Source organism: Delphinapterus leucas, chromosome X (assembly GCF_059928025.1).
Source record: "Delphinapterus leucas isolate spDelLeu-1000000601 "Yukka" chromosome X, BTC_Dleu_Yukka2, whole genome shotgun sequence".
NCBI lineage: Eukaryota > Metazoa > Chordata > Mammalia > Artiodactyla > Monodontidae > Delphinapterus > Delphinapterus leucas.
Window position 1 is genome coordinate 90,672,293 of NC_143150.1, and position 19,313 is coordinate 90,691,605.

The 19,313-nt window shown below is 41.5% G+C and overlaps 1 pseudogene; it reads left to right on the top strand.

The window, feature by feature from the left end:
* The first annotated feature begins 225 nt into the window (after window positions 1-225).
* On the top strand, window positions 226-4,721 carry LOC149744334 (U3 small nucleolar RNA-associated protein 25 homolog pseudogene; annotated as a pseudogene).
* The last annotated feature ends 14,592 nt before the right edge of the window (window positions 4,722-19,313 follow it).

The window sequence follows — 19,313 nt, forward strand, 5'->3', positions numbered from 1 at the left end:
ATGAAAAGAATTGAGCTCCCAGCCCCGCCCACCCCGGCGGGTGAGCAGACAAGCCTCACGGGCTGATGTTGAACTATCCTTGCGTCTCTGGAATAAACCCCACTTGATCACGACTTCTTTAGAACTACAAGCTCCTGAACTGCTTTCGTCCACTGATCTTCTTTCTAAGTTACAAGAGAAGACAGCTTTACCAAATCTTTTATTTCAAAACATTGAACTTCTGTTTTCCACCTTCCAAGGGTTTCCAGAAAGGAAGCAAAACCACAGACTTGTCAACTGTCAGAGAGTTTAGATACTTCAAGTTCTGAAAGTGAAGCAGAGAGTGAACCAGAACAAGTTTCTGGTTACAACAGACTACTTGCCACATTAAAGGATGTTTCCGAGGAAGATGAGGAGGAGGAAGAGGAAGAAGACCGTGTTATAGATGAGACAGAAATGAATCTTGAAGATGGCGATAGTGACATCAGTGTGGAGGAAGAGACGGCAGCAGCGTCTACTGACATGCAGAAGAATGCGGCCTTACCTGCTGACCCTAAGGGAAAAGATGGGCACGGGCCACCTGGCACATCAGAGGAATCCCCAGAGGAGTTTACAGATGCAAAACATGAGTCACTCTTCAGCCTAGAAACCAACTTTCTCGAAGAGGAAAGAGAAGGCAACTGTTCTCTGAAAGCATTACAAGATCCATTTGCACAACATGTAAACAAAGAACTGAAAGAAAAAGAAATCCAGGCTGTTGCCACAAATCCCAAAACTACCCACCAGCTAAAATGGCCCATCCTGGGCCAGCTTGTCTTTTCATCCAGGTTTCGACAGTTGGAAACCGGAAACCTTTAAACCCCCAAAGGACATTGACTTAAAGTCACTTCATCTCCAGAAGCCTCTGGAATCCACCTGGATCAAGACCAACAGCCAGTTCCTCTCTGGTCCCCCAAATTCAAGTAGCCCCTTCACACCCCTCCAGAAAGAGCTCTTCTTAATTATGAATTCTTACCGGGACCTGTTCTACCCAGAAAGGACTGCCCTGAAGAATGGGGAAGAGATCCGCCACGTGTACTGCCTGCATGTGATAAATCACGTCCTCAAAGCCAATGCCCAGGTGCTTACCAACAACAGCAGACGCCGAAGCCAGAGACCTGGGGTGGGTGATGATGATGACTTCAGGGACCAAGGGCTAACGAGGCCCAAGGTGCTGATAGTGGTGCCATTCCGGGAAGCTGCTTTGCGGGTGGTACAGCTCTTCATCAGTCTTCTTGAGGGCGACAGCAAGAAGAAAATAATTGTAAGCAACAAAAAGAGGTTTAATGGAGAGTATGGCTCAGATCCCGAGGAGAGACCACCCAACCTGAAGAGGCCTGAGGATTATGAAGCTGTATTTGTCGGCAACATCGATGACCACTTCACGACTGGAGTGGCAATACTGCAGAGAAGCATCCGACTTTATGCCCCCTTCTATTCGTCAGACATCCTCATTGCCTCCCCTCTGGGCTTGAGGACCATCATTGGTGGTGGAGGAGAGAAGAAGAGAGATTTTGACTTTCTGTCTTCTATTGAGCTTCTCATCATTGATCAAGCTGACATTTACCTGATGCAGAACTGGGAGCATGTCTTGCATTTGATGAACCACATGGACCTACTGCCCTTGGACTCACATGGGGTGGACTTTTCTCGAGTGCGCATGTGGAGCCTCAATAATTGGTCCAAGTACTATCGTCAGACGCTGCTGTCTGGGGCCCTGCAGGATGCCCAGATCAACTCTGTGTTCATCAAATACTGTGTCAATGTGCAAGGCCAGGTGGCTGTGAGGAACGTCCCGATGACAGGCTGCATCAGTCATGTCCTGGTGCAGCTCCCACATGTCTTCCAGAGGATGGAAGCTGAAAACCTAGCTTCAGTGATTGATGCCAGGTTTAACTTTTTCGTCAACAAGATTTTGCCTCAGTATCGTGATGCAGTCATGTCTCACACGCTTATCTATGTCCCCTCCTATTTTGACTTTGTGCATCTCCAAAATTATTTCAAGAAGGAGGAAGTGAACTTCACTCATATCTGCGAGTACGCCCAGAAGTCTGGTGTCTCCAGGGCCAGAGACTTCTTCCTTCAAGGAGAGCAGCAGTTCCTGCTCCTCACAGAGCGCTTCCATTTCTACAAAAGATACACAATAAAAGGCATCAGGAACCTGATTTTCTATGAACTGCCAACATATCCCCACTGCTACAGTGAAGTCTGTAACATGCTGCAAGCCACCACCAGAGGAGAGGAAGCTGCCTGGACCTGCACGTCCTCTACTCCAAGTACGATGCCCAGAGGTTGGCTGCTGTGGTCGGGGTGGAGCGGGCTGCACAGATGCTGCAGTCCAAGAAGAACGTCCACCTCTTCATTACTGGAGAGAGATGAGAATTGGTTGGACAGGAAATGGTGTTTGGTGTGATATGTCATGCTTGGTTCTGTGTCACTTGGACCTGATTCTGATCACTTACACAAAGAAGGGCTGCAACAAGGAAGGAGCACCAGGCAGGTTCTTATCAGATACTTCTTTCTTTTCAGATCATATATACCTGAAAAGTTCAGTGTAAACCAGATTTTGGTAAAACCCATCTTTCAGAGGCCAGGGGAGAGCTCATGGGACTCTGAGAAGTTGATAGAAGGAATCTTCTACTTGTGAATTTTTTTGGACGCCATAAATTCTTTTGTTGTGACTTCACCTCTAATTTATTACGCTTGGTAAATTCTTTAAAAAAAAAGAATGAAAAGAATTGACTCAATCTACACTACCAACTCTGCAGGGGTAGTGTGAAAGCAGCATAGACAATATGTAAACAAATGAGTGTGGCTGTGTTTCAATAAAACTTTATTTATAAAAACTGGTGGTGGGCCAGATTTGGCCTATGGGTTCTAGTTTGCTGATCCCTGATATAAAGAGCTCTTAAAAATTGAGAAACATGGGCCTAAAAACCTCATTTTAAAAATGTGGGAGCAACCTAAATGTCCATTGACAGATGAATGGATAAAGAAGATGTGGTACATATATACAATAGAATACTACTCAGCCATCAAAAAGAATGAGATAATGCCATTTTCAGCAACAGGGATGCAACTAGAGATTATCATACTGAGTGCAGTAAGTCAGAAAGAGAAAGACAAACACCACATGATATCACTTATATATGAAATCTAAAACATGACACGAATGCATCTACGAAACAGAAACAGACTCACAGACGTAGAAAACAGACTTGTGGTTTCCAAGGGGGATGGAGGGTGGGGGAGGGATGGAGTAGGGTGTTGGGGTTAGCATATGAAAGCTATTATATATGGAATGGATAAACAATGGAAAAAAATATTTAAAAAAGAATGCATGTATATGTATAACTGAATCACTGCTGTACAGCAGAAATTAACACAACATTGTGAATCAACTATACTTTAATAAAAAACAAATTTAAAAAATGGGAAGACATGAACAGGTAATTCACAAAAAGAGAAAGAGATGTACGATGGCCACCAAATATATTTTTAAAGTTCTAGCTTACTTACAATCAGCAAAATGCACATTAAAATAACACCGAGACGCCATGTCTCATCTATCAGACTGGTAAAAATTAAAAGTGTGACAATATATTATGTTGGTGAGGCTGTGGGGAGAAAAGCACTGTAGTATATTTCTGTTGGGAACACAAACTGGTTCGATCCTTCTGGCGAGGAATTGGGTAATATCTAACTAAACTACATTTGTTCTTACCTCTTGAGTCAGCAATCCTACATCTAGAAATCCACCTTAAAGATCTCCAACAAAAGGAAGACTATGAATGGATATGGAATGATTTCATATTGTTAAATGAAGAAAGTGAAGCTTTAAAGAGTGTCTAGAAAGAAGGGGATATAAGAAGACATACATGTCCTTGCAAAAGAAATACAGGAGGATACACTTGAAACTAAAGAGCTCACTTACCCACAGGGGATGGGTGGGAAAGGGACAGGATAGTAGGGACAAGGAGATAAGTGACGCTTCTCTGAATATACCTTTTTGTGTAGCTTTGACTCATGAAACCATACTGTTTCACATCCTCCAAAAAAATTAAAATTAACTACACTGTGGGGTGAACCCTAAATGACATATAAGCTAACAAATGAACATACCTATATTAAAAATGAATAGTATAACGGCACTGAAGAGGATGGGAAAGGAAAGAAATTAGCCTAAGTATTTCAGTTATCAGTAGAGGGCATAGAAAGACACTGGAGGAGGAAGAGACTTCTCTTCCTAGTTCTGGTGTGCTGCTCTCACCAAGTTCCTGCAGCACCCATGGCTTCTGCAGTGCATCCCTAGGTGGACAGCAGCACCCAGCGGCCATAGCATGTGGCACATCCCATAAACGTCTTCCTCCGTCATCCCAGAGGGCAGACTTCCATCAAGCCCTGCCAACGAGCTCAGCAAACTTCTCTGCCATCCAATGGGTCTTGGTCGTGCCCTTTCCAATTAGATCAAATTCTAAGTCGGGGTGGAGAGATGGGGAGTGGCCTCTTTCTCAGGTGCTTTATCTCAGCACTAGGGATAAAGGCTACTCCCTATATTTGCTATTCTTTGGAGTGCTCTTTACCTCTTAGTAGCCAATCTCCCATTACTCCAATTCCCTGTTATAGTTAATTACTTATATTAAACATGCTCTCTTCAAACTCCTGTGTGATTTCTGTCTCTTGATTGGGCTCTAAGAATATACTAGGTAACACTGGAGTGTTCTGACTAGTCAGTGAGCACATTTAGTGCCCAGATCCTGTTTCTCAATACCATTCTCCAATAAAAGGAGTTAGGGCTTCTTGGAGAAGTGGTTGAGTCCAGGGCTGGAGCAGGGAAACTACAAGATGAACCTGAAACATCTTGTGGTGCCAAAAAGTAAGAACGTACTCAAAAAAGGCAGGGCGTGTCAAAAAGATACAGAAGCCAACCCAGAGGAGCTCCTAATGGCCAAAGCTAGAAATCTGAGCAACAAAACATAAACAATAGTATTGGATTATAACCCATGAAATAAAAATGAATATCCATAAGTCCATACTGATATAAATACATGATTGAATAAATTAATAAATGGGAGAGATGAGACAGATAACTTGGAGAATTTCAAATAATGTGTGTAGATATTTCCCCGTCCAGGAGGTAGTGGTTAACATCCTCTCCCCATCCCTGGGTGTGCTTAGTGACTTGCTTCCTAAGAGTGGAGTATAGAAAGGGGGTGGGGCGTAACTTTATAGTGGAGAAAGCTGGCAAACCTCTGCCAAGGCAGTGATCAAGGTTAACATTATTGGGGATAAGTCAGGTTAATAGCATGTACCCCTGATATGAAGTGATGAGAATGGCACTTCACTTCTGTGGTATTCTTCCCAAAATCTCAAACCCTAGTCTGGTAATGAGAAAAATGTCAGATAAAACCAACTGAAGAATGTTCTATCAATCACTTGACCAGTACTCCTAAAAACTGTCAAGGTCATCACAAACAAGGAAAGTTTGAGAAACTCACAGTCTAGGGGAAGCCAAAGAGACATGATGAATAAATGTAATGTGGTGTCCTGGATGAGATCCTGCAACAGAAAAAAAAAACATTAGTTTAAAAGCAAAGAAATGCAAATAAAGTGTGTAGTTTAGTTAACAGTAATGTACCAATGTTGGTTCCTTAGTTGTGACAAACATACCATAGCAATGTAGGATGTTAACGATAGGGAAAACTATCTCTGAGACTTTTCTATAAATCGAAAGCTATTGTAGATTTTTTAAAGTTTATTTAAACAATAAAAAAAAGGACACAGGAGCCAACCTGAAGGAGCTCCCAATGGCCACAGCTGGGACAATGTGAGCAACACAATAAATAATGCTAGTTCAGTAGCTCACCCCTTATCCATGGGGGGATATGTTCCAAGATCCCCAATGGATGCCTGAAACCCCATATTGTACCGAACCTTATACATACTATTTTTCCCTATACACATACATACCTATGATAAAGTTTAATTTATAAATTAGGCACAGTAGAGAATAGCCAAACTGCCAGCATCACTACTCCTGCACTTTGGGGCCATTATTAAGTAAAATAATGGTTACTTGAACACAATCACTGCTATATTGCAACAAACGGGTGGGATACACTGGATGAAGGGATGATTCACAGCCCCAGGCAGGACGAAGCGGGATGGCGGGAGATTTAATCACACCACTCAGAATGGCACACAATTTTAAAACTTATAAATTGTTGGTTTCTGGAATTTTCCATTTAATATTTTTGGACCACATTTGACCATGGGTAACTGAAACTGCGGAAAACTAAACTGCGGATAAGGAGGGGCTACTGTATTGGAGGATAACCCAGAGAATAAAATAAATATCCATGAGTCCATACTGATATAAATTAAAAAGTGAATAAAAAAACAATAAATAAGTGAGAGGGGAGGGACAGCTCTTTCTTAGAGAACAATCCCAATTAATAAATGTAGAAGGAATGAAGGAAATACAAAACCACTATTGGGCAAACACCACGGTAATAATTGTTGTAGGCAAGATCCACTGATAAATGCTAAAATTAGTGGGCAAAAGATTGAATAGAAACAGAATATTCACATAGTCTCAAAGTGTCTTCCCCAAGGTATTTATTAAGTACAATGCGAAAAATAGAAACTTTACAATGGAGAAACCAGCAGATATTACCTTAACCAAATGATCGAGGTTAACATCGACATCACGTACCTCCTCAAAAAGTGCACTGAGGACATTTCTGTGGCATTCTTGCTAAAATGCAAAACCACAATCTAATCATGAGAAAATAACAGACAAACCTAAGTTGAGAGACATTCTACAAAATACCTGAACTGTACCTTTCAAAAGTGTCAAGGTCATTAAAGACAAGGATAGACAGAGGAACAGTCAAAGGTTGGAGAAGATCTTGAAACAAAAAGAACACTAGTGGGAAAAATGGTGAAATTTGAATTAGGTCTATAGCTTATTTAACAGTATTGTGCTGGGGGAAAGCAGCTCTGGTGGGGATCAACTGAGCATGTGCACAGAGCCAGTGAGGACTGAAGGGCCTGTGCGGGGCATCAGGGGGTAGCGTCTCCCTGGCTGGGGCCGATGGTCACCCCGACCCAGACCTCGCTCGCAGACACCCTGCATGGAGCTGCCTCCCCCTCCTCTAGGCTGTGGGGCTGACCCTCCCATCTCACCTTTCCTCCATCGGCTGCATCACATTTTTCACTGAAACAGAAAGGGCTCTGGATGTGGGACACCAGCCACGTGGTGCTCATGCAGCAGGAAGATGGTGACCTGTCTCAGGGACATCAAGTCTGGAATTTGCCTCTGCCCTGAGGCCCTGGTGATCAATATCAGGTACCTGATTTAATTTTCAGTGCAACCGTGTCAGCTACCTGACGATGATCATCATTAGGACCATTTGACAGTAGAAGCAGCTGAAGCACAGTGAGGTGAAGTCGGCTGCCCAAGGTCACACTGCTAGCAAGCAGAAGGACCAGGAAATACTTAAGCCAAGTGCCCATACTCAGTCATTCTGCGATTTTTTTTTTTTTGGCCGTGCCACGCGGCATGTGGGATCTTCCCCAACCAGGGATCAAACCCATGCCCTCTACATTGGGAGCGCAGAGTCTTAACCACTGCACCACCAGGGAAGTCCCTGTCACTCTGCGATTCTGAACCCCATGCAGGGTTGGCTCCCAATAAACAATATTCCTATTTTCCATTGTCTTCAAAGTGCTCAGGCTGAGGGGAGACAACATCTTGTGTGCATAAACTGAGCTTCTGCATGTTTCAGTGCACATCCAGGGCAACCTACCTGGTCCTCCCTCTTCTGACAGAGATGAAAACTCAAACTCACCCTCCCCACCCACTTCTTAGACACTGAAAACCAGGTGTGCACCAGGTCCTCCAGTGATTGACGAACTCAGGAAAGTTGATCTCTGGTCACGTGAGGTCCCAAATCCCTGGGACCATGCCCCTGATTCCTCTGGCTGCCAATCATTTACTGACCAGCAGAAGCCACCTATGGTTGGACTACAGGGACTGCCAGAGGATACTTCAAAGTCCCCCAATCACTGGCATGGCCCATGCTCCTCATATCATTAATCCATGATGACCACAGGAACCTCGAATAATGCCCAACATGGGCACACCAGTGCCACACCCCTAGCAGGTTTCCAATCATCCATCTTCCCAGACTGCCAGTTACTGACCCACATAGTTTCTAAAACCGAAACTATCGAGCAGCCAAACACTGAGCTTTCCTGAAGGATGTTATGACTTTCATTTCAGAAACCAACTCATTGCCCTTCATGGATGTGCATAGCAACATTATTCATAATAGCTCCAAACTATCCAACAACAGGTGACTAGGTTAACAACCGCTGGTACATCCATACAATGAAATACTATTCAGCAATAAAAAGGAACAAAAAACTGATACATGCAACAGCATGGAGGAATCTCAAAAGCAATATGCTGTGTAAAAGAAGCCACAAAGAAAAGAGTACAATCTGTATGATTCCATTTCCTTGAAGTTTTAGAAAAGCAAAACTAATCTATTGTGATAGAAGTCAGAATAATGGTTACTAATGGGTGGGGAGGATTGACTGGGAAGAGATCATGATGAAACTTTCTGGAGTGATAGAAATATCTTGGTAGGGGTTGAGGTTACATGGGTCTATATATTTGTGAAAACTCAACACCCTACATACCCTAAGATGGTAGCATTTTATTGTATGTAAATTATACCCCAATAAAGAAAATAATCAGAAATACTGTGGGAATGTTTATTTTGGATCTGTTTGTACCAGCAAGATAGTTACTTGTATGCACGTCTATGTAAAATCCGCTGGATACTGACTCTTGGGAAAAGATCTGCTGGGAACCAACGGAAATGGAGATCATGGGAAGAGACTGACAAACAGCTCCCACTGTTCCACCTTATTGCAGCCCTCTCTCCTTGAGTGAGGATTTTTCTTGCACACAAACCAAGTAAGTTGTGGGGAACCATGCACCTTAAAAAGTTCACGAGATGAAATGTCCTCTCAGTTACTGTAGGAGGCTTTCCAGTGTCATTCATTCAGCACATATTTATGGCACTAACCCTGGTCCAGGCATTGTTGAGGTGTGAGGAAGACAGCATCAAACAAAATGGAGGGCTTCCCTAGTGGCAGCGCAGTGGTTGAGGGTCCGCCTGCTGATGCAGGGGACGCGGGTTCGTGCCCCGGTCCGCGGGGATCCCACGTGCGGCGAAGCGGCTGGGCTCATGAGCCATGGCCGCTGAGCCTGCGCGTCCGGAGCCTGTGCTCCGCAACAAGAGAGGCCACAGCAGTGAGAGGCCCGCGTATCGCAAAAAAAAAAATACAAAAAACAAAAAATACAAAATGGATCCATCCCCTCTACTCAGGCAGCTATCACTCAGTCCCCAACGCCTTCAGGTGAGACTTCAGGCAGGGAGAGGACCACAGAGGAAGATCCCATGGGTGCAAACGTTAGAAAATTAGAATCTGTCAAAGCATCAATATGCTTGGGAAAAACAGACCTATGCCTCTTGGAAAAGGTGTGGGTTAGTATTATTCTGAGGTAAATCCTGTGTTCTAAGTTTTGTTGTTTTTTAAAAAACTTTTCTTTTATTGAGGGATAATATACACAGTAAGGTATATAATGTGCTCACATATTAAGTGTACAATTTGATGAGTTTTGACAACTCATTCAAATCAGAGTATAGAATAGTCCCCAGAAGTCTCCCTCATGATACTTCTCGTCTATACAACGCCTCCAACCTGAGGTAACCACTGACCTTCTTTATGTCACCATGGACTAGATTTGCCTGTTATAGAGTTTCAGGTAAACATACAGTACAGAGGCATGCATATGGAGTTATAGAGTGATATGGAGTTTAGATATATGGGGTCACACAGTATGGTCTTTTGCGTCTGGCTTCTTTCACTCAGCATAACACTTTTGAAACTCATTTGTATTGTATGTCAGCACTTTTGCTTCTTTTTATTGCTGAGTAATTAGCCACTGTATGGATGTATCACAATTTGTTTATCCATTCACCAGCTGATGGATATTTGGACTGTTTCCTGTTTTGCCCTATTACGAATGAATTCTAAGACTTACCAGATGCATTATAACTCCATCCTTGACTTCTTTCTTGCATTATAGATGGTCGGGAGGAAAAACAGGAAGCCCAAAGTCACTGAAAGAGAAAGAAAATGCAACTTGGAAAGGAATGTGGTTGTGAAGCTGGCCATGGTCCTCATGGCTAATACAGGGGAGCTAGAAAGATAAACAAACTAATAAAAAAGTTTCAACAGGGTTTTAAAAAATTTTTTTACCAACTTCAGGAAAGGAGAGTGAGAGCTTTCCAGAACAAGTCCCCCCAACAAGGTGTCAAAGTGAAGGGATTTCTGCACCCCACAAAGCAGGGCTTTTCTGTGATATATTATGGGTAGGTTGGACAGGGAGAGATCCTAGGTCCAGTTACATGTTCAGCTGATGAGAATAGAAAATGTTAGGAAAAGACAAAGAGGCAGAGGACCTAGGCACAAGCATTCCAGATCCCAATTAGGGCATAATTATGTTCAGTCTTTCCCAGAGCTTATGGGACATAACTCTTGGGGTGGCAATGAGGAAGAGAGAAAACACTTGGAGTACCTCATCCTACATAATTGGCCACAAGTGAACGTAGTGTCCACATTCTGCTATGATAAATATGTCATTCCTGTTGCACATATTATGAAAACTTCATGTGACAGCTCTGTTTTCCATGGCCCAGGGCACTCATAAGCCCCTCACAGAATAACAGTGACCTGCTGAGAGCCTAGAAAGGTAATGGGATTTGGGAAGGGAGATCCCGCTGAACCTTGGCATTTCATCTAGGCAGAACCAGCGATGGAAGTGCTGGGCAGAAAAACTTTCCAACACATGCACTATATAGTTTATTCCCAACTATATCCCCAAGGGATAAAGATTTTTATTGCCGTTTTACTAATGAGAAAACTATAGCTTATAACTGAACCACTTTTCTGTACACCTGAAAATAGCACAACATTGTTAATCAACTGTACTCCAATATAAAATTAAAAGTTTATAAAAATAGGACTACCATATGACCCAGCAATCCCACTACTGGGCATATACCCTGAGAAAACCATAATTCAAAAAGAGTCTTGTACCACACTGTTCATTGCAGCACTATTTACAATAGCCAGGACATGGAAGCAACCTAAGTGCCCATTGACAGATGAATGGATAAAGAAGATGTGGTACATATATACAATGGAATATTACTCAGCCATAAAAAGGAATGAAATTGAGTTATTTGTAGTGAGGTGGATGGACCTAGAATCTGTCATACAGAGTGAAGTAAGTCAGAAAGAGGAAAACAAGTATCACATGCTAACACATATATATGGAATCTAAAAAAAAATAAATGGTTATGAAGAACCTAGGGGCAGGACAGGAATAATGTAATGACGCAGATGTAGAGAATGGACTTGAGGACACAGGGAGGGGGAAGGGTAAGTTGGGACGAAGTAAGAGAGTGGCATGGAGTAATATATACTACCAAATGTAAAATAGATAGCTAGTGGGAAGCAGCTGCATAGCACAGGGAGATCAGCTCGGTGCTTTGTGACTACCTAAAGGGGTGGGATAGGGAGGGTGGGAGGGAGACGCAAAAGGGAGGAGATGTGGGGATATACGTATATGTATAGCTGATTCACTTTGTTATAAAGCAGAAACTAACAAAACATTGTCAAGCAATTATACTGCAATAAAGATGTTTAAATAAATAATAAAAGATGAGGAAACTGAAATAAACAAATAAATAAAATTAAAAGTTAAAAAAAGAAAAGAAAACTATAGCTTAGAGAGATTAGATTAACATGTCTGAATTCACATAAATTCTGTGGTAGAGTCAAATATCTCTCAGCGCTGGAGTGATATCTGAAGGTGCTCAGTAGAGACATCTCGTCTGAGTTGTCCCCCGACATCCTAGCCAAGTACAAGTGATAGTTGAGAGCAGTAATGTATGATATACATTAGATTTCTTTTCTTTTTCCCTAGTAGTACTATCAACTTCTGTCTTGTATGTCTTGAGACTATTTTCTTCATTTTTTAAAAATTTTATTGAAGTACAGTTGATTTACAATGTGTTAATTTCTGCTGTACAGCAAAGTAACTCGGTTATACATATATATATTCTTTTTCATATTCTTTTCTATTATGATTTATCACAGGATATTGAATATAGTTCCCTGTGTTATGCAGTAGGACCTTGTTGTTTATTCATCCTATATATAACAGCTTGCATCTGCTAATCCCAAACTCCCAATACTTCCCTTCCCCACCACCTTCCCCTTGGCAACCACAAGAGACTATTATATATTAATGCATATGATTTTAGAATTAAAACTTCTTAGTGAATTGAACTTTTTATCATTATGCAGTTATTCTCTTTATTTTTAGTATTTTTTGCCTTAAAGTCTGTATTGTCTGCTATTAATATAACCACACCATCCTTTGACTTTCCACCTTTTCTGTCCTTATGTTTTAGATGTCTCCTATAAACAGATGGTAACTTGCATTTTTTATCCCAGTGACAAAATTTAATCTTTTAGCTGGCGAATTTCTTCTATTATATTTATTGTGATTATTAACATATTTGCATTTATTTCTACCATCTTATTGCATGCTTTCTATTTGTCTTATTTTTTCTATAGTTTTAAAAATTTTATTTTTGGTTGTGTTCAGTCTTCATTGCTGCACGCGGGCTTTCTCTAGTTGTGGCGAGCAGGGGCTGCTCTTCGTTGCAGTGCATGGGCTTCTCATTGTGGCGGCTTCTCTTGTTGCAGAGCATGGGCTCTAGGCATGTGGGCTCCAGTAGTTGCAGCACACAGGCTCAGTAGTTGCAGCATGTGGGCCCTTAGAGTGCGTGGGCTCAGCAGCTGCGGTGCTTGTGCTCTAGGGCACGTGGGCTTCAGTAGCTGTGGCGCGAGGGCTCAGTAGTTGTGGCTCGTGGGCTCTAGAGCACAGGCTCAGTAGTTGTGGCGCAAGGGCTTAGTTGCTCCATGGCATATGGGATCTTCCCGGACCAGGTATCAAACCAGTGACCCCTGCCTTGGCAGGCGGATTCTTAACCACTGCACCACCAGGGAAGTCCCTTTTCTATTTTTGTTTGTTTATTTTTCTTGCTTTCTAGCTCTTTTTTAAGACCAAAGTTTTTTTGTTCTCAATTTTCTGTCATTCCATTTTTCCTGCTCTGACTTGTAAGTTGTTCATGTCTATTCTTCTAAAGGCTATTTGAACTACTAAGCATCCATAACTACATAAATGTCTGTGAGTACTTTTACCTATATCAAAATAGTAAAAAGGACTAGAAAATTTTAAATCCAGCCTGACTTTTCACCTGTTTACAAAAGGCACAATAAAAACCTAAATTTCCAGAAAGATTGAAAGTAAAAGAATGGAAAAAGTAAACATGGTTAAAATGGCACATTTTATGTTATATATATTTTACCACAATAAAAAAGAATGGAGATGTACCAAATAAACAATAACAAAAAAGCTGATATAGTATATTGATACTAGACAAAACAGACATTAAGGGCAAAAAGAAATGCTGTCTTTCCTGACTGTCTCCAATTCCTGTCCTTCCACTTTCTCTCTAATCCACTCCAATCAAGATTTTGCCCCTATCACTACTTAGACAAAGTCACCAATGACCTTCACAATTTTTTTTTTTTTTTTTTTTTTTTTTTTTGCGGTACGCGGGCCTCTCACTGTTGTGGCCTCTCCGGTTGCGGAGCACAGGCTCCGGACGCGCAGGCTCAGCGGCCATGGCTCATGGGCCCAGCCGCTCCGCGGCATGTGGGATCTTCCCGGAATGAGGATCCTCCCGGACCGGGGCACAAACCCGTGTCCCCTGCATCGGCAGGCGGACTCGCAACCACTGCGCCACCAGGGAAGCCCGACCTTCACAATTTTCAGTCCAAAACTAATTCCTCATCTTACCTGACCCTATCAGTATTTGATAAAGTTGATCCCTCTCTTCTTGAAACATGTTAATCACTAATTTCCTAGATATGATTTTCTTATTTCTCCACTCTCTCAGTCTCCTTTGCATGTTACTCCTCATCTCCCCAAGCTGTAAAAGTTGAAGTATCCCTGGGATCAGTCCCCAGATCTTGTCTCTTTCCTATCTATACTCACTCTCTAGGTGATAACATCTAGCCTCATGGCTTTGAGTACCACTTATAGGCCCAAGACATTCAAATTTATATCTATAGCTTTACCTCTACATCCAGACTCATGGAAAACTGCACACAGACATTCTCCACTTAGATGCCATCTAGGCATGTCTAATTTAACATGTTAACAACCAAACTCCTTTGTCCTCACCGCTGCCACCCATGCCTACTGTTCTCACAGCCTTTCCCCCTGAGGAACTAGAAACTATGATATTCTGATTTGCTCATGTCAGAAATACTTAGCTGCTACTTTTGTGTCATTTTTTACTTCTATTTTTCTCTCACATACCACATCCAACCCATCAGAAAATATTGTCAGTTCTATCTTAAAAATATATCCAGAATCTGACAACTGCTGCCACCCTAGTCCAAACCACTATTATCTCTCACCTGGATTTCATAAAAGCCTTCTAACTGGTCTTCCTGCTTCTGCCTTCAGCCCTCTACAGTTGATTCTAAACATAATAGCCATAATTATCCTTTAAAACCATATGTGATATCATTGATATCTCTGCTCAGAACCGTCTAATGGATCCCCACCTCATTGAGAGTTAAAAGGCAAAGTTCTTATGGCAACTTATAAGGCCTTATATGGTCAGGACCCGCTACATCTCTGATTTTACTTCCTTCCACCCTTGCCTTTATTTGCTCAAATTCAGGCTCACTGTCCTCCTTGCAATTGCTGGAACACCCCAGCCCAGCTTCAGAAACTTTGCTCTCTCAATTCACTTTGGTCTCTTTTCAAATCCCTTAACTGGGAGGTTTTCCTTGCCCATCCTCTACAGAATATAAACCTCAACCTCCCCACTCTCTATCTCCCTCTGCATGCTCTTTCACTGCATTTACTGGTTTATCATCCATCTTCTCCCACCCCACCCCACCCCCGGCACTATAATGTAAGCACCATGAGGGCAAGATGAATGAATGAAAATTCACTGTTAGTGCAAAAAGATGATTGCTACATAAGAATAAAAGGAACAATTAACCAGAAAGAAATGAAATGTCCAAACTTCTTTGTACTTAGTAACACGGCCTCAGGAAAAAGAAAAGAGAAAAAGATATCAAGATTACAAGGAGAATTTAACAATCCATAATCATAAAAGAAGATTGCAACACGTCTAGCAGCAAGTGACAGGTTGAAATAAAAATTCAATAGTACAGGGCTTCCCTGGTGGTGCAGTGGTTGAGAGTCCGCCTGCCGATGCAGGGGACACGGGTTTGTGCCCCTGTCCGGGAAGATCCCACATGCCGTGGAGCGGCTGGGCCCGTGAGCCATGGCCACTGAGCCTGCATGTCCGGAGCCTGTGCTCCGCAACGGGAGAGGCCACAACAGTGAGAGGCCCGCATACCACACACACACAAAAAATTCAATAGTACATATCATACTTGAAAACACATTTAAGTGTGTTTAACACAAGCACAATCTAATAGACATATATATGAAGTTTTGTAATAAAATTATAGAATATACATTTTTTTCAACTACACGTGGTTAATTTTTTTTAACCTATTCCGGGGTTTTATTCAGCTGTGATAGACACCATCCTACACACAAAATGGTGACTTAAACCGAAAGCAAGTTTACTTTTACCATGTCACAAGAAGTGCAGAAATAGGCAGTCTAGGATTGATGCAACCACTCAAAGATGGCATTGTGGAGCCAAGATGTGTTTTTTGTAACTCCATCCTTAGCCTGTAGTTTTAATCCTTGTCATGGACCAAATATTTGTGTCCTCCCAAAAGTTGTATATTGAAACCCTACCTCCCAATGTGATGGTATTAGGAAGTGGGGCCTTTGGGAGGTAACTAGGATTAGATGAAGTCATAGGGTGGAGCACTCATGAATGGGATTAGTGCCCTTATAAGTGTCACAAGAGAGTTTGCTTCTTCTGGTCCGCTCTCAACCATGTGGGGATACAACTAGAGGTTGACAGTCTGCAACCCAGAAGAGGGCTCTCACCAGAACCCAATGTGCTGGCACCCTGATCTCAGACTTTTAGCCTCCAGAACTGTGAGAAATAAATATCTGTTGTTTATAAGCCACCCAGTTTATGGTATTTTGTTATAACAGCCTGAGCAGACTAAGATAATCCTTGTGGCTATAAAAGGGCTCCTCCAACCCTAGGCATTGTGCCTACTTTCCTGACAGGAACAATGGGAAGAGGCAAAGAGAAAATTGTGAAGAGAGTAAGCCTGATGACACACTTCCCTTTTCAGAAGTTTCTTTGAAGCACCACCCAGTGATTTTTTTTAAAAAATTTTATTGGAATATAGTTCATTTACAATGTTGTGTTAGTTTCAGGTGTACAGCAAAGTGAATCAGTTATACATATACATATATCCACTTTTTTTTTTAGATTCTTTTACCACCCAGTGATTATGCCAACTTCCCACTGGCCAGGCCTATGGATTTTAGGCTGCAAAGAAATGGCTGGGATAGAGATTATATTTTATAGTACGTGTTACTAAGCTAAGAAAAATCAGGGTTTCCTAAGCACAGAAGAAGGGGGGAATGGATAATAAGTAGTTAGAAGTATTTGCTACTTTCAGCTATGACAGAAAACAAGTCCCAACAAATATCAAAGAATCGATTTAATAAAGGCAGTGTTCTTTGTACAAAATTTGATGTTACAAAACAAAAATGTTATTGAAATATCCACATACTAATATTACATAAAATACCCGTAAATAATCCACGGATCACTTAAATTGCCATTATGGAGATTTGACGATATTTATAATGAACTCTTAATGCAAATGCTATATAAGCCTTGTGTGATGTAATGAAGGACTTACTTAAAGGGACACTTATAGTCTTAAAAGTTTACATTGCAAAAGAACAAAAATTAATGACTTTAGTGGTCCACTCTGAAGATGAGACCCTGACAAAGGCAATTACATATCCATAATATTTATAAAGTCTTGCTCCCATTTTAACTCCTTTTATGCACAGTAAGTGAAAACATCCACAGTTTCCCTCCAGCATGAGTCCTCACATGTTTCCTAAAGGAAGAATAATCACCAAAGACTTTCCCACAGAACTTGTGTGGATGGAACGAATCAATAAACAATCTGTAATAGGAATAGAAAAGAGTTTCATTTGAGCCAAACTGAGGACAATAGCCTGGGAGACACAGATTCAAGAAGCACTGAACTGTGTTCTACAGGACTACAAAATGGGAGAAGGGGGTGTTATAAAGGCAAAAAACACAAAATTTCATAAGTTGTTTGTTAAGAATTAGGATTGGAGCTAGCAAGAACTAAGTGTGCTTGTTAAGTAAGGATTTGTTGGGGTCTGAAATGGTTGCATAGTTACAAGAGACCTTGAAACCATAAGGTTGCAGCTGGCAGCTGCTAGCAGGATATTATTTTGAGGACGGCTGGTGGTGTCCTTGAGTCTGACGCAGTTCAGAAAATTCAAGTTCTCAGTGATGCAAGAATGTGTCTGAAACCACATCCACAGTGGCCACTAAGCTTCATTTTGGATTCCTGAACCACAGTTACTCCATTTTGATTTTTAAATGCATTCTTTTCTTTAATGGTTAAAACAGATATACAATGTATGTTTGACAGGCCACAAAACAGGCTGTAATAATTAACATAAATTTAAGTTAAGTCATGTATAAGCCAGAACGACTTCCACATACCTCAATATGTGAAAATTTCTTCCATCACTTGCATTCATAGAGGTTTCTCCCCAGTATGTATTATCCTGAGCTCTCAGACGGAAGTCTTTTCTACATTGATTATACTCATAAGATTTTTCTCCAGTGCAATCTTCATGTGACTCCTAAGGGAAGTAGAACAACTAGAGGCATTTTCAGGATAACTTTCATAGAGTTTCTCCTCATTATATATTCTCTTCTGCTGTTTAAGGTAAGAGTTTGTGCTGGAGGCTTTCCCACATTGATTTCACTCATACCATTTTCTCTTTTGTGAATTCTCATGCATGCCTTAATGGATATACTTACACCAAAGGTCTTTCCACACAGAATTCATCCAAAGGATTTCTCTCCAGTGTAAGGGGTTTTTTTTTTAATAAATATTAAAAAGTTATTTATTTTTGGCTGTGTTGGGTCTTTGTTGCTGTGCGTGGGCTTTCTCTAGTTGCGGCAAGTGGGGGCTACTCTTCATTGCAATGTGTGGGCTTCTCATTGCGGTGGCTTCTCTTGTTGCGGAGCATGGACTCTAGGCGTGGGCTTCAGTAGTTGTGGTGCGTGGGCTCAGTAGTTGTGACTCGCAGGCTCTAGAGTGCAGGCTCAGTAGTTGTGGCACACGGGCTTAGTTGCTCCACGGCATATGGGATCTTTCTGGACCAGGGATCAAACCTGTGTCCCCTGCACTGGCAGGTGGATTCTTAACCACTGCGACACCAGGGAAGTCCCTCTCCAGTGTAAGTTTTCACATGCTTCCTAAGAGAAGGGAGATCCCTGAAGGCTTTCCCAAAGTCATTGCATTCATAGATCTTTACCCTGATATGTATTCTCCTGTGCTGAGTAAGGTTAGCCCTCATGTTGGAAATTTCAAAAGAAATATTATATTAATTGGGTTTCTCTCCAGAATACACTCTCCTGTTAATGAAGAGATGAGCTATGACTGAAGAAATTCTTCTATTCATTACCTTCATTGGAATTCTCCCCTTCTGTTATATATACAGTAGACATTATATTTTTTAATGATTTCCTGTGGGTGTATATGGTTCCTGCCTTAAGTTTTTTTCTTTTTCAGGTTGAAAGGGTGACTCTTCTGCAATAAGGCTCTATCATGCTCATTATCTTCATATGGAGATTTTCTGATAATTGTTTAAGGCTGAATTATTTTATAAACACTCAATATCTGAGTCAAATTAATGGAAATATGTATGTATGAATTCCCAGTGAAAAACATGTTTTGAGCTAAGTTAATAATATTTATAGTATCTTTCCTGAGATACTGCTTTCTCCTGTGTGAATTCCACTTGCCTAAATGACTTTCCCAGTTCTTAGATTGCATATTAGTTTCCTGTTGCCTCTTTAAGAAGTTACTACAAATTTAGTGGC